This window comes from Phyllobates terribilis, unplaced genomic scaffold (assembly GCF_046119375.1).
Source record: "Phyllobates terribilis strain yellow unplaced genomic scaffold, ASM4611937v1 Scaffold_4__5_contigs__length_816908805, whole genome shotgun sequence".
Lineage (NCBI taxonomy): Eukaryota > Metazoa > Chordata > Amphibia > Anura > Dendrobatidae > Phyllobates > Phyllobates terribilis.
In genome coordinates this window covers 678,477,387-678,490,543 of record NW_027362764.1, presented here as the reverse complement: position 1 = coordinate 678,490,543, position 13,157 = coordinate 678,477,387, and the positions used below count along the sequence as shown (strand labels likewise).

The following is a 13,157-nucleotide window of genomic DNA, read 5'->3' as shown; positions in this document are numbered from 1 at the left end:
TAGGGAAGTATAATTATACATATTAAATGAATATTAGTCACGGCTTACCATAACATGAATTCACATCATTATATAACAATAATCCGATATTAATACTATTATTACTATTATTATTATTATGGAAATTTAATGATATTGCCATGGAAGAAGGAAAGAAAAAATGATTGATGAATGTATCTTCTTTTGAGAAATTTCAGTTAAAGTCCTTTTATTCTCAAAAAAGGGGGAAATGTTAAATGGCTAATTATGGAAATTCATTTGGAATGTTAATCGATAATCATTTTTCTGAGTTCTATGCCTCAGCCATCGGGTCTAGTTGACATGCACTATTTGTGTGTGTATTTTTGGTTCACTACCATATGTAGAACAGGTGTCCATACGACTGGCTATAAAAGCCCATGGTACAGAAAGGGGGGGCTCTCTTGCTCTGCCCACCCCACAAGACACAGAATCTTCATGCTGAGAAGCAGAAGACATGTAGGCCTGGACACATGCTGGACAAAAACATGATTTACCAGCCAGGATCCAAGGAAAGATGGGTGAATCTCAACAATTAAGCTAATTATAGACAAATGGACAATTACTTTATAACTAATTATTGTATGTACCTGCTGCAATCTGATTCTTTTTAATGGACAATCCAAGAATAAATAGATACATTTTTTTATAAGAATATCGTGATATTGATACTTTGAGAAGTCCTCAGTAGAAAAAAAAAATACAGGAAGAGTATTATTTTACAGTCTCCCATCCAAGTACTAACCAGGCCTGACCCTGCTTAGCTTCCGAGATCAGATGAGATCAGGCGTGTTCAGGGTGGTGTGGCCATAGGCAGAGACAAGCCTCTCACTTGCTGCTTTTCTACTTTGAAGTCTGGCTGCCGGCTGCCCTTTCCAGTGCTTAGCAAGACCAGGTCCTTTTGTGCTTTCCCTTCTCTTCAATTTTTTTGCTGGCTTCCTTAAAAGGTCTTGTAGACACAACGCCCCACTCAGAGCCGCTGAGCTCACTGATCGGCTGCAGCGCTGTCGACGGAACGTCAGCTTCACGGCCAATGCCACAGGCCGGGAGCAGAGGCGAGACTCACCGGTAGACCCGGGTAGGGTGAGTAGAGCACGGTTAGTTGCTTTCTAATAGGCTGCAGCCGGGGATTAACTTTTAATGAAAGGGAACAATCCCTTTGACTGTCTGCAGCGCGCCACACCTAGAAAGCGCAATCTCACACACAAGCCGGCATGCACAACACCCCCTATCTGCCCCTACAACCTCTCCGTCACCATGCATCAGACTCTCCTGCCTGTTTTATGATTTCAGGGCCCTATCAGGAATCACCCCCCCCTCCCCAATTCCTTCCGCACCTTCTGCACCTTCCTTGCACTGAGGTTAGCTCTTTGTCAGCCGTCTGGCTTGGTTACACAAGCTTCTTTGCAGAGATACATGTTACTTCTGCTGGCCCTCGCTAGGCGGCCGGCATCCAAAATCTTCCCTGGGCACCTGCTGAAAGCCTGGCCCCTTCACGGCCCCGGGTGCTTTTAATGCCATCATTTCCACACGGCGAGCTGCGGAGTCAATAAGCACTCCTAGCCGTGACAAGGAGCTCGGTGTCAGGCCTGCGTGAAGGCGGCGGGGTAGCGTACTTAGCTGCCAACTGGCTCAGAGGCCTTGGGGCTTCCATCATCTAAGTTACTTAAGGTCGGTGTCCGGCAAGGCGCCGTTCCATGCTAGCCGAGCTGGGCAGTAGGGCAAAACGTTATCAAAATGGTCTACAGCACCCGGTGTTCCCAGGAGGTCTCCCATCTAAGTACTGTCTGAGCCCAGCCCTGCTTTGCTTCCGAGATCAGACGAGAATGGGCGTATCCAAGGTGGTATTGCCAGTAGACGCTGCTTGATCCATCGCCCGGCCAGCCTTTCTCAGGATCGCTTGGTGGCGAGTGTAACATACCTGGCGGCGTCCTTGCATAGTGGTCCATCTCCCACTGTGCAAGAGCGCGCACTTGATCTCCTGTCCAGAATGTCTCTCTGGCTTCCCTCCATGCTGTCTGTTTGTGTCTGTTTCTGCTGCTTAAGGGCGGCGCCCGATCACTTCCTGCTTTTTGTACCTGCTGTGGGTCACACCCCTTGTGCGTCCTCAGCCTATTGCTGTCTGTCACCTGGTATATATCTCAGCTGCTCCCATCTATCCCTGCCTGAGCATAGTGTTTCATTCAGTGTGTGCTTGCACTCTGAAAGTGCCAGGTCCCGTTCTTTGTCTCCTGCCTTGCGGTATCAGTTCCCGTGTCTGAACTGAGTCCTGTCTATGTTTCCTGCCTTGCGGTATCAGTTCCCGTGTCTGAACTGAGTCCTTTCTTTGTCTCCTGCCTTGCGGTATCAGTTCCCGTGTCTGAACTGAGTCCTGTCTATGTCTCCTGCCTTGCGGTATCAATTTCCGTGTCTGAACTGAGTCCTGTCTGTGTACTCTTGCCTGCTGCCTCTCCTGGAGGCTGTATTTCCAGTCCTGTCTGAACACGCTCCTAGCCTGTTCCTCCCGCCTTCTAGGGGCCGATTACCTAGACCCGCTCCTGTATCTTGTCTGTCCTGTCTGAACACGCTCCTTGCCTGTTCGTCCCGCCTCTCTGGGGGCCGTATTCCCAGACCCGCTCCTGTATCCCGCTGCAGGGTCGGTCTCCTCCCTACACTCAGTTCCAGTCTGAACTCTCTCCTATCCTTTACCTGTTTTGCCTCTATGTCCGTTCCCTTCCTTTTTCTGCAGAGTCTGAACTCGTACCTAACTCCTGCTTGTTGTCTCTGTACTCCCGTTTGTGAGTTTGTGGTCCAGTCGCTACTTCACTGCAAGTACCCTGTGGGTATCTGGCTCTGCCTTTCTCTTCCTGTCTGTTCCGTGTGAACAGAGCCCTGTCCCCCCGCTCTGCTTTGTTTGCCGCTCTGCGGTTTCCGCTCTGCTCCTGCCTTGTTTACCGCTCTGCGGTTTCCGCTCTGCTAATTCCTTGTTTACCGCTCTGCGGTTTCCGCTCTGCTCCTGCCTTGTTTACCGCTCTGCGGTTTCCGCTCTGCTCCTGCTTAGCTTGCCGCTCTTTCGGTTTCTGCCCTGCTCTTGCCTTGCTTGCCGCTCCTGCGGTTTCTGCTCTGCTCCTGCCTTGTTTGCCGCTCTGCGGTTTCCGCTCTGCTCCTGCATACTTAGCCGCTCTGCGGTTTCCGCTCTGCTCCTGCCTACTTAGCCGCTCTGCGGTTTCCGCTCCGCTCCTGCCTTGTTTACCGCTCTGCGGTTTCCGCTCTGCTCCTGCCTTGTTTGCCGCTCTGCGGTTTCCGCTCTGCTCCTGCCTACCTAGCCGCTCTGCCGTTTCCGCTCTGCTCCTGCCTTGTTTACCGCTCTGCGGTTTCCGCTCTGCTCCTGCCTTGTTTACCGCTCTGCGGTTTCCGCTCTGCTCCTGCCTTGTTTACCGCTCTGCGGTTTCTGCTCTGCTCCTGCTTAGCTTGCCGCTCTTGCGGTTTCCACTCTGCTCTTGCCTTGCTTGCCGCTCCTGCGGTTTCTGCTCTGCATCTGCTCGCTGCTCCGGCAGTCCTGTCCTGCTCTGCTTCTGCTCGCTGCTCTGACAGTCCCGTCCTGCTCTGCATCTGCTCGCTGCTCCGGCAGTCCTGTCCTGCTCTGCTTGCGCTCGCTGCTCTGGCAGTCCCGTCCTGCTCTGCTCTTGCCCACCGCTTCGGGCATTCCCTCTCTGCTGTGTTTGGCTACCGCATCTGCGGTTCTGTTTCTGTGACCCAGTCTGTACTGGGTCTTGTCCTCTCTGTGCTCCAGCCCGTCCTTTCGGCCAGTACCTCCCCGCCTGCATACTCGCCTGTATCCACCCGTCTGCATACCTGCCGTGTTCGCTTATATCCACCAGTCTGTGCCAGCCTAACCTGCCTGTTCCAGTAATCCCTGTGTGGGTCAACCCCCGTGTCCGGAGTTTGACCTGGAGTAGCACCTGGTCCCTCTGCCCGGTTTCTCCTTGGTGCGCTGGCGTCGTATGCCGTCGTGCCACCTTGGTCGGATCGGCCAGATACTTAGTCACGCCCCTCCAGGCACTCTCCGGTTCATGGTCCAGTGGAACCACTACTCCCGCACACGCCAGTCAGTCCGGGCGTGTGCATAACAGCATGCTCAGGCCATGGTTCCCGTTGAGCCCCATGGCCTTCGCTCTCTGAGACGTTTTCTAGTGAATACATGCATTAAAAATAAATAGATACATTTTTTTTTCCCTTAGCTGAGTTCCAGGCGAATTACGCACCGTCCAGATGGATCTATCAGCTTTCGTTCCTGCGGATCCCCACGTTACTATGGGGATCCAAGACAGTGTCGTGCATTTGTGGAGCAATGCATGCTACACTTTAAGGCCTACCCTCTCTATATTCCTTCCGATTGGGCTAAAGTGGCCTTTATGATTGACTACCTAGCGGGTGATGCCTTGAAATGGGTCACCCCCCTATAGGAAGCATGGGATCCTGTCGTCCTTGACCTGCAGGCCTACCTGGTGGCCTTTCGTGTGGTCTTCGAGGACCCTAACCCTGAAGCCCCTGCTGAAGCTTCACTTCCCAATATCCCAGAGCAGCCCCGACGGGTAATGTGTGTGGGTAGCGCAATAGTCCTCCAGCCCAATGAGACTACTGCCCACCCAGAATCCTCACAGGGTGACTACGCTTTCCGGAATACTTCTCCCAACCTCAAGAGGCAGTCCAGACGTGCTAGACGTAGAGGCAAGCCGTCACGCCAGGGTCTGTCCTCCCTCAGACCTCCTGACCCCAACCTTGAAGTCCCTACTGAAGCTTCATCTCCCTGTATCCCGGAGAAGCCCCAACGGGTAATGTGCGTGGGTAGTGCACCAGTTCTCCTGCCCGAAGAGACTTCTGCCCATCCAGACTCCACACAGGAGAACTTCCTGCACCCGGCATCAGAAGCTTCACCCACTTTAACCGGTGTGCATGTCCAAGGATGCTCCAAAGCTGTGGTTACCTCAGAGTCTGTGCACCTCTACTACCTGGTGGAGGACCCCCTGTTGCCTCCTGAATCCTCCGGGATTCCACTCGATGATAAATGGAGAGAGACTTCTCTACACCCGGTACTCGATACTTTGTACGCTTCGTCCTGTGAGCCTGACAATGGGTACCCCAAAGTGGTAGTTACCCCCGAGTCTCTACACCCCTCCGACCAGGCGGAGGACCTCCAGTTGTCTCCTGAACCCTTCGGGGTGCTACCTGGTAGCGAAAGGACAGAGACTCTCCTATACTCTGTACCTGATGCCTCGCTCGCTTCGTCCAGTGAGTCCAACCTAGTGTACTCCGAAGCAGAGGTTAACCATGAGTCTCTACACCCCTCTGACCAGGCAGATGACCTCCAGTTGTCTCCAGAACCATTCGGGGTGCCACCTGGTGGTGAATGGACAGAGACTTTCCTATATCCTGGATCTGATACCTCGCTTGCTTCGTCCAGTGAGTCCGACCTAGTGTACTCTGAAGCAGAGGTTACCCGTGAGTCTCTACACCCCTCTGACCAGGCGGAGGACCACCAGTTGTCTCCAGAACCCTTCGGGGTGCCACCTGGTGGTGAATGGACAGAGACTTTCCTATACTCGGTACCCGATACCTTGCCTGCTTCGTCCAGTGAGTCCGACCTTGTGTACTCTGAAGCAGATGTTTTCTCTGAGCCTCTGCACTCTTCTGACCCGGCGGAGGACCTCCAGTTGTTTCCTGAATCCTCCGGGGTACCACCAGATAACAAAGAGGCAGTGACTTTTCCTCATCCTGTACCTGATAACCCGTCGATTTCTTCCTGTGAGCTTGACAAGATGTACCTCGAAGCAGAGATTACCCCCAAGTCTCTGTCCCCCTCCAAACCGGTGGAGGGCTTCCAGTTGTCTTCTGTACCCTCTGGGATGCCACCTGAAAGTATGTGGAGTGAGACTTCCTTGTGTGCTGTTCCTGGTACTCCACCCATTTCGTCTGTTGCTAAGGGTGGCTGGATGGGAGGTAGCATCCTAGCTACCCAGAGGAGACCAGTTTTTCCGGTGGACAGTGGAAGTGATCTCTTCGAAGGGAAGAATTGGCCCTCAAATTCCCTGCGGGAGATTCTGGCAGGCCTGAAGAAGAGGGGTCGTAAGGGGGAGGGGTACTGTAACATAACTGGCGGCGTCCTTGCATAGTGGTCCATCTCCCACTGTGCAAGAGCGCGCATTTGATCTCCTGTCCAGAATGTCTCTCTGGCTTCCCTCCATGCTGTGTGTTTGTGTCTGTTTCTGCTGCTTAAGGGCGGCGCCCGATCACTTCCTGCTTTTTGTACCTGCTGTGGGTCACACCCCTTGTGCGTCCTCAGCCTATTGCTGTCTGTCACCTGGTATATAGCTCAGCTGCTCCCATCTATCCCTGCCTGAGCATAGTGTTTCATTCAGTGTGTGCTTGCACTCTGAAGGTGCCAGGTCCCGTTCTTTGTCTCCTGCCTTGCGGTATCAGTTCCCGTGTCTGAACTGAGTCCTGTCTATGTCTCCTGCCTTGCGGTGTCAGTTCCCGTGTCTGAACTGAGTCCTGTCTTTGTCTCCTGCCTTGCGGTATCAGTTCCCGTGTCTGAACTGAGTCCTGTCTATGTCTCCTGCCTTGCGGTATCAGTTCCCGTGTCTGAACTGAGTCCTGTCTGTGTACTCTTGCCTGCTGCCTCTCCTGGAGGCTGTATTTCCAGTCCTGTCTGAACACGCTCCTAGCCTGTTCCTCCCGCCTTCTAGGGGCCGATTACCTAGACCCGCTCCTGTATCTTGTCTGTCCTGTCTGAACACGCTCCTTGCCTGTTCGTCCCGCCTCTCTGGGGGCCGTATTCCCAGACCCGCTCCTGTATCCCGCTGCAGTGTCGGTCTCCTCCGTACACTCAGTTCCAGTCTGAACTCTCTCCTATCCTTTACCTGTTTTGCCTCTATGTCCGTTCCCTTCCTTTTTCTGCAGAGTCTGAACTCGTACCTAACTCCTGCTTGTTGTCTCTGTACTCCCGTTTGTGAGTTTGTGGTCCACTCGCTACTTCACTGCAAGTACCCTGTGGGTATATGGCTCTGTCTTTCTCTTCCTGTCTGTTCCGTGTGAACAGAGCCCTGTCCCCCCTGCTCTGCTTTGTTTGCCGCTCTGCGGTTTCCGCTCTGCTCCTGCCTTGTTTACCGCTCTGCGGTTTCCGCTCTGCTCCTGCCTTGTTTACCGCTCTGCGGTTTCCGCTCTGCTCCTGCCTTGTTTACCGCTCTGCGGTTTCCGCTCTGCTCCTGCTTAGCTTGCCTCTCTTGCGGCTTCTGCCCTGCTCTTGCCTTGCTTGCCGCTCCTGCGGTTTCTGCTCTGCTCCTGCCTTGTTTGCCGCTCTGCGGTTTCTGCTCTGCTCCTGCCTTGTTTGCCGCTCTGCGGTTTCCGCTCTGCTCCTGCCTACTTAGCCGCTCTGCGGTTTCCGCTCTGCTCCAGCCTTGTTTACCGCTCTGCGGTTTCCGCCCTGCTCCTGCCTTGTTTACCGCTCTGCGGTTTCCGCTCTGTTCCTGCTTAGCTTGCCGCTCTTGCGGTTTCCACTCTGCTCTTGCCTTGCTTGCCGCTCCTGCGGTTTCTGCTCTGCATCTGCTCGCTGCTCCGGCAGTCCTGTCCTGCTCAGCTTCTGCTCGCTGCTCCGGCAGTCCTGTCCTGCTCTGCTTGCGCTCGCTGCTCCGGCAGTCCCGTCCTGCTCTGCTCTTGCCCACCGCTTTTGGCATTCCCTCTCTGCTGTGTTTGGCTACCGCATCTGCGGTTCTGTTTCTGTGACCCAGTCTGTACTGGGTCTTTTCCTCTCTGTGCTCCAGCCCGTCCTTTCGGCCAGTACCTCCCCGCCTGCATACTCGCCTGTATCCACCCGTCTGCATACCTGCCGTGTTCGCTTATATCCACCAGTCTGTGCCAGCCTAACCTGCCTGTTCCAGTAATCCCTGTGTGGGTCAACCCCCGTGTCCGGAGTTTGACCTGGAGTAGCACCTGGTCCCTCTGCCCGGTTTCTCCTTGGTGCACTGGCGTCGTATGCCGTCGTGCCACCTTGGTCGGATCGGCCAGATACTTAGTCACGCCCCTCCAGGCACTCTCCGGTTCATGGTCCAGTGGAACCACTACTCCCGCACACGCCAGTCAGTCCGGGCGTGTGCATAAAAGCGAGCAATCTGGCCGTGACGGGGCGGGCTCCGAAGGGTCCATGCAAAGTCTGTGCCGTCCCTACAGGTGTGGTTTGTTTAGCAGTGATTCACCCGCCACATCAGGTGTCTTCAAAAATGTCTCGGCGCAGGGTCTGCTGCAGGCTAAACCCTTCATCGCGGTAATGTGACAGAAAGAGCAAGCTGGACCCGTAACTTGGGGGCGGAGCGAGACGTCCAGGGGTGAATGAAGGAAGAGGGTGAGATGGTTGCCAGTGACTTTGAGCTGCTCTTCAGCGGGGAGGGTCGTGTTGCCTGCAAAGGTCTTCTGCTTGGGGTTACCGGTGGTTGCCTCCAGCCACGCGGGAGACGCTGGTCCTGGTGAAAAGGAGCCTAGTATTAAAAGTAAAGAAGCAACAATGCTGGAGGCCCACGGTGATCAGAAGGATGCTGGTATTTTGCAGAGATGAAATAGTGCAAGAGAGAAAGCAAATGAAAAAAAGAAAAGAGAATGAATGTGTGCACTTGTGAAAGGGAATGGAAAAAAGGCATAGAAGAGAGTGCCCCCTGCTTGTGGAAGGAAGGAAAAAGCAAAAGCCTACAGCACCTGGTATTCCCAAGCGGTCTCCCATCCATGTATTAACCATGCCCTACCTTGCTTAGCTTCCAAAATCAGATGAGAGCAAGTGTGTTCAGGGTGGTGTGGCCGTAGACAGAGATAAACCTCTCACTTGCTGCTTTTCTACTTTGACGTCTGGCTGCCGGCTGCCCTTTCCAGTGCTCAGCAAGACCAGGTCCTTTTGGGCTTTCCCTTCTCTTCAATTTTTTTGCTGGCTTCCTTAAAAGGTCTTGTAGACACAACGCCCCACTCAGTTCCGCTGAGCTCACTGATCGGCTGCAGCACTGTCGAAGGAGCGTCAGCTTCACGGCCAATGCCACAGGCAGGGAGCAGAGGCGAGACTCACCGGTAGACCCGGGTAGGGTGAGTGGAGCGCGGTTAGCTGCTTTCTAATAGCCTGCAGCCGGGGATTAACTTTTAATGAAAGGGAACAATCCCTTTGACTGTCTGCAGCGCGCCACACCTAGGAAGCGCACTCTCACACACAAGCCAGCATGCACACGTGCTCGCACGTGACAACACCCCCTATCTGCCCTTACAACCTCTCCGTCACCATGCATCAGACTCTCCTGCCTGTTTTATGATTTCAGGGCCCTAGCAGGAATCACCCCCCCCTCCCCAATTCCTTCCACACCTTCCTTGCCATCCTTGCCATCCTTGCCCTGAGGTTAGCTCTTTGTCAGCCGTCTGGCTTGGTTACACAAGCTACTTTGCAGAGAAACATGTTACTTCTGCTGGCCCTCGCTAGGCCGCCGGCATCCAAAACCTTCCCTGGGCACCTGCTGAAAGCCTGGCCCCTTCACGGCCCCGGGTGCTTTTAACGCCATCATTTCCACACGGCGAGCTGCGGAGTCAATAAACACTCCTAGCCGTGGCAAGGAGCTCGGTGTCAGGCCTGCGTTAAGGCGACGGGGTAGCGTACTTAGCTGCCAACTGGCTCAGAGGCCTTGAGGCTTCCATCATCTAAGTTACTTAAGGTCGGTGTCCGGCAAGGCGCCGTTCCATGCTAGCCGAGCTGGGCAGTAGGGTAAAACGTCATCAAAATGGTCTACAGCACCCGGTGTTTCCAGGAGGTCTCCCATCCAAGTACTGTCTGAGCCCAGCCCTGCTTTGCTTCCGAGATCAGACGAGATCAGGCGTATCCAAGGTGGTATGGCCAGTAGACGCTGTTCGTTCCATCGCCCAGCCAGCCTTTCTCAGGATCGCATGGTGGCGAGCAATCTGGCCGTGACGGGGCGGGCTCCGAACTGTCCATGCAAAGGCTGTGCCGTCCCTACAGGTGTGGTTTGTTTAGCAGTGATTCACCCGCCGCATCAGGTGTCTTCAAAAATGTCTCGGCGCAGGGTCTCCTGCAGGCTAAACCCTTCATCGTGGTAATGTGACAGACAGAGCAAGCTGGACCCGTAACTTGGGGACGGAGCGAGACGTCCAGGGGTGAATGAAGGAAGAGGGTGAGATGGTTGCCAGTGACTTTTAGCTGCTCTTCAGGGGGGACGGTCGTGTTGCCTGCAAAGGTCTTCTGCTTGGGGTTACCGGTGGTTGCCTCCAGCCACGCGGGAGACGCTGGTCCTGGTGAAAAGGAGCCTAGTATTAAAAGTAAAGAAGCAACAATGCTGGAGGCCCACGGTGATCAGAAGGATGCTGGTATTTTGCAGAGATGAAATAGCGCAAGAGAGAAAGCAAATGAAAAAAAGAAAAGAGAATGAATGTGTGCACTTGTGAAAGGGAATGGAAAAAAGGCATAGAAGAGAGTGCCCCCTGCTGGTGGAAGGAAGGAAAAAGCAAAAGCCTACAGCATGTATTATTCCCAGGTGGTCTTCCATCCAAGTACTAACCAGGCCCAACACTGCTTAGTTTCCAAGATCAAACGAGATCAGGCGTGTTCAGGGTGGTGTGGCCGTAGACAGAGAAAAGCCTCTCACTTGCTGCTTTTCTACTTTGAAGTCTGGCTGCAGGCTGCCCTTTCCAGTGCTCAGCAAGACCAGGTCCTTTTGTGCTTTCCCTTCTCTTCAATTTTTTTGCTGGCTTCCTTAAAAGGTCTTGTAGACAGGATGCCCCACTGAGCTCACTGATCGGCTGCAGCGCTGTCGACGGAACGTCAGCTTCACGGCCAATGCCACAGGCCGGGAGCAGAGGTGAGACTCACCGGTAGACCCGGGTAGGTTGAGTAGAGCGCGGTTAGTTGCTTTCTAATAGCCTGCAGCCGGGTATTAACTTTTAATGAAAGGGAACAATCTCTTTGACTGTCTGCAGCGCGCCACACCTAGGAAGCGCACTCTCACACACAAGCCAGCATGCACACGTGCTCGCACGTGACAACACCCCCTATCTGCCCCTACAACCTCTCCGTCACCATGCGTCAGACTCTCCTGCCTGTTTTATGATTTCAGGGCCCTAGCAGGAATCCCCCCCCCCTCCCCAATTCCTTCCTTGCCTTCCTTGCCTTCCTTGCACTGAGGTTAGCTCTTTGTCAGCCGTCTGGCTTGGTTACACAAGCTTCTTTGCAGAGAAACATGTTACTTCTGCTGGCCCTCGCTAGGCGGCCGGCATCCAAAACCTTCCCTGGGCACCTGCTGAAAGCCTGACCCCTTCACGGCCCCGGGTGCTTTTAACGCCATCATTTCCACACGGCGAGCTGCGGAGTCAATAAGCACTCCTAGCCGTGGCAAGGAGCTCTGTGTCAGGCCTGCGTGAAGGGCGGCGGGGTAGCGTACTTAGCTGCCAACTGGCTCAGAGGCCTTGGGGCTTCCATCATCTAAGTTACTTAACACTAGGACTACTGGACTCGTGACCCCGCCTAGAACTACTGAAAGTAGTCATTTTGACTCCTTGCTTGTTTTCGTTTATTTTTAGAGTTTCATTTGTGGTTATTTATTAATAATTATATTTTTTGTAATGTATTATTATTGTGAGATCCAACAGAAATGCTTTTGATTGTTTTTTTTCTGCTTTTCTTATTTTTCTACAGAAAATAACAATAATTATAATAGACGTTTTTCAAACATTTTTTTTTATTCAAGTGCACACATATAAACAACAACTGAAGAACAAAAAGCAGAGAAAATGTAGGTGGAGGAGCATAAAAATGAAAATATGGCGCAGAATTCACCTTCTAAACATTTGGTGTTTCGCATTTTAGGCATTGCCTTTGATTTATGGCAGTACATTGCCCACACAAAGACTTACCACAAGTCTTACAATTTCCGACAGATCTATTTTTCTTGCACTTTTCTTTGATCTGGCAAAATTTTGTTTGAACCATCACTTCTGAGCATGTAGAAACTTGGGACGTGGAACCCTTTTCCCTATCTGTGACATAAGGACCACTCAACTCTCTCACAACGTTTGCAAAAATGCCTTGCGTGACATTTTTTGGTGGGTAATCTCCTTGAATATTATCCATGCATTTATACCCGCAAAGTCTAAGGCATTTTCAAATGCATGAACAGGCCATCTCCTTGTGCATGTTCGTGTGGTATATTTTCATGCCATCTGATCCACTACATCTACTCCATATTTTGTTTCATTGTAAAACTTTACCGTTTCTGGAGTTTTTTTAGCGGAATCAGACGCAACAACAACATCTGGATGGACGGAACTCAAAATGACAACATTTTTGTTGGGCTTTCCTTGATCTACTGTAAGTGTAAAATTGTCTTCATTTCTAAACACTTTAGTGTTGTACAATTCCTCTTTCATGGATTTTATTTCTTTAGGCACTTCTCGCCTTATCTTGTTCAGTGTTCCCACGATGGTTGTTCCTTTGCTTTTTAGCTGTTTAGCTAATTTTACTGAAGTAAAATAATTATCGGTTGTAACATTGCGACCTTTTTTCAAAAACGGGTCCAATAACTTCATTACCACATGGTCAGCTAAACGGTCCTCAGCACGGCGTGTGTCATCTTTGCCTAGATAAGGGAAGCCATTTGCCAGATATTTGCTCCTCTTATCAACAGCTAGCCAATATTTGTGGCCATATTTATCTGGTTTGGAAGGCATGTACTGCGTGAAAGGACACCTAGTTTTGCTTGGGAAAAGTTGCTCATCCACCGTTATGTATGGGCCAGGTTTGTAACACGCAATACAATTTTCAATAAACCTGTCCCACACAGTAGAAAATAGAGCAAACTTGTCCGTTTGCAGTCTCTCCGATCGAGTAGATTTCTCATCAAATCTGAGAAACCTCATAATTTCAACAAAGCGGTCCCTAGACATTGTCGCTTTGCAAAACGGTATTCCCCAGTCATTACACCAAATACTGCTAATCGAGTGACAGTTCGTGCCAGATATTCCACAAGAATAGAACATCGCAATGAATGCATCTAGCTCCTCATCAGATAGAGTAAACTGTAAATTATTGTTCCTGCATGCTTCTGCAAGCGTACAGTTCTTTATATGTGTCA

At 52.0% G+C, this 13,157-nt stretch overlaps 4 pseudogenes; all 4 read right to left on the bottom strand.

Annotated features, from left to right (window-relative positions):
* Positions 1 to 1,757: 1,757 nt before the first annotated feature.
* LOC141269603 (5S ribosomal RNA) lies at positions 1,758 to 1,877 on the bottom strand (annotated as a pseudogene).
* A 6,853-nt stretch (positions 1,878 to 8,730) lies between these two features.
* Positions 8,731 to 8,849, bottom strand: LOC141269804 (5S ribosomal RNA; annotated as a pseudogene).
* A 950-nt stretch (positions 8,850 to 9,799) lies between these two features.
* Positions 9,800 to 9,919, bottom strand: LOC141268384 (5S ribosomal RNA; annotated as a pseudogene).
* A 621-nt stretch (positions 9,920 to 10,540) lies between these two features.
* LOC141270103 (5S ribosomal RNA) lies at positions 10,541 to 10,659 on the bottom strand (annotated as a pseudogene).
* Between the last annotated feature and the right edge of the window lie 2,498 nt (positions 10,660 to 13,157).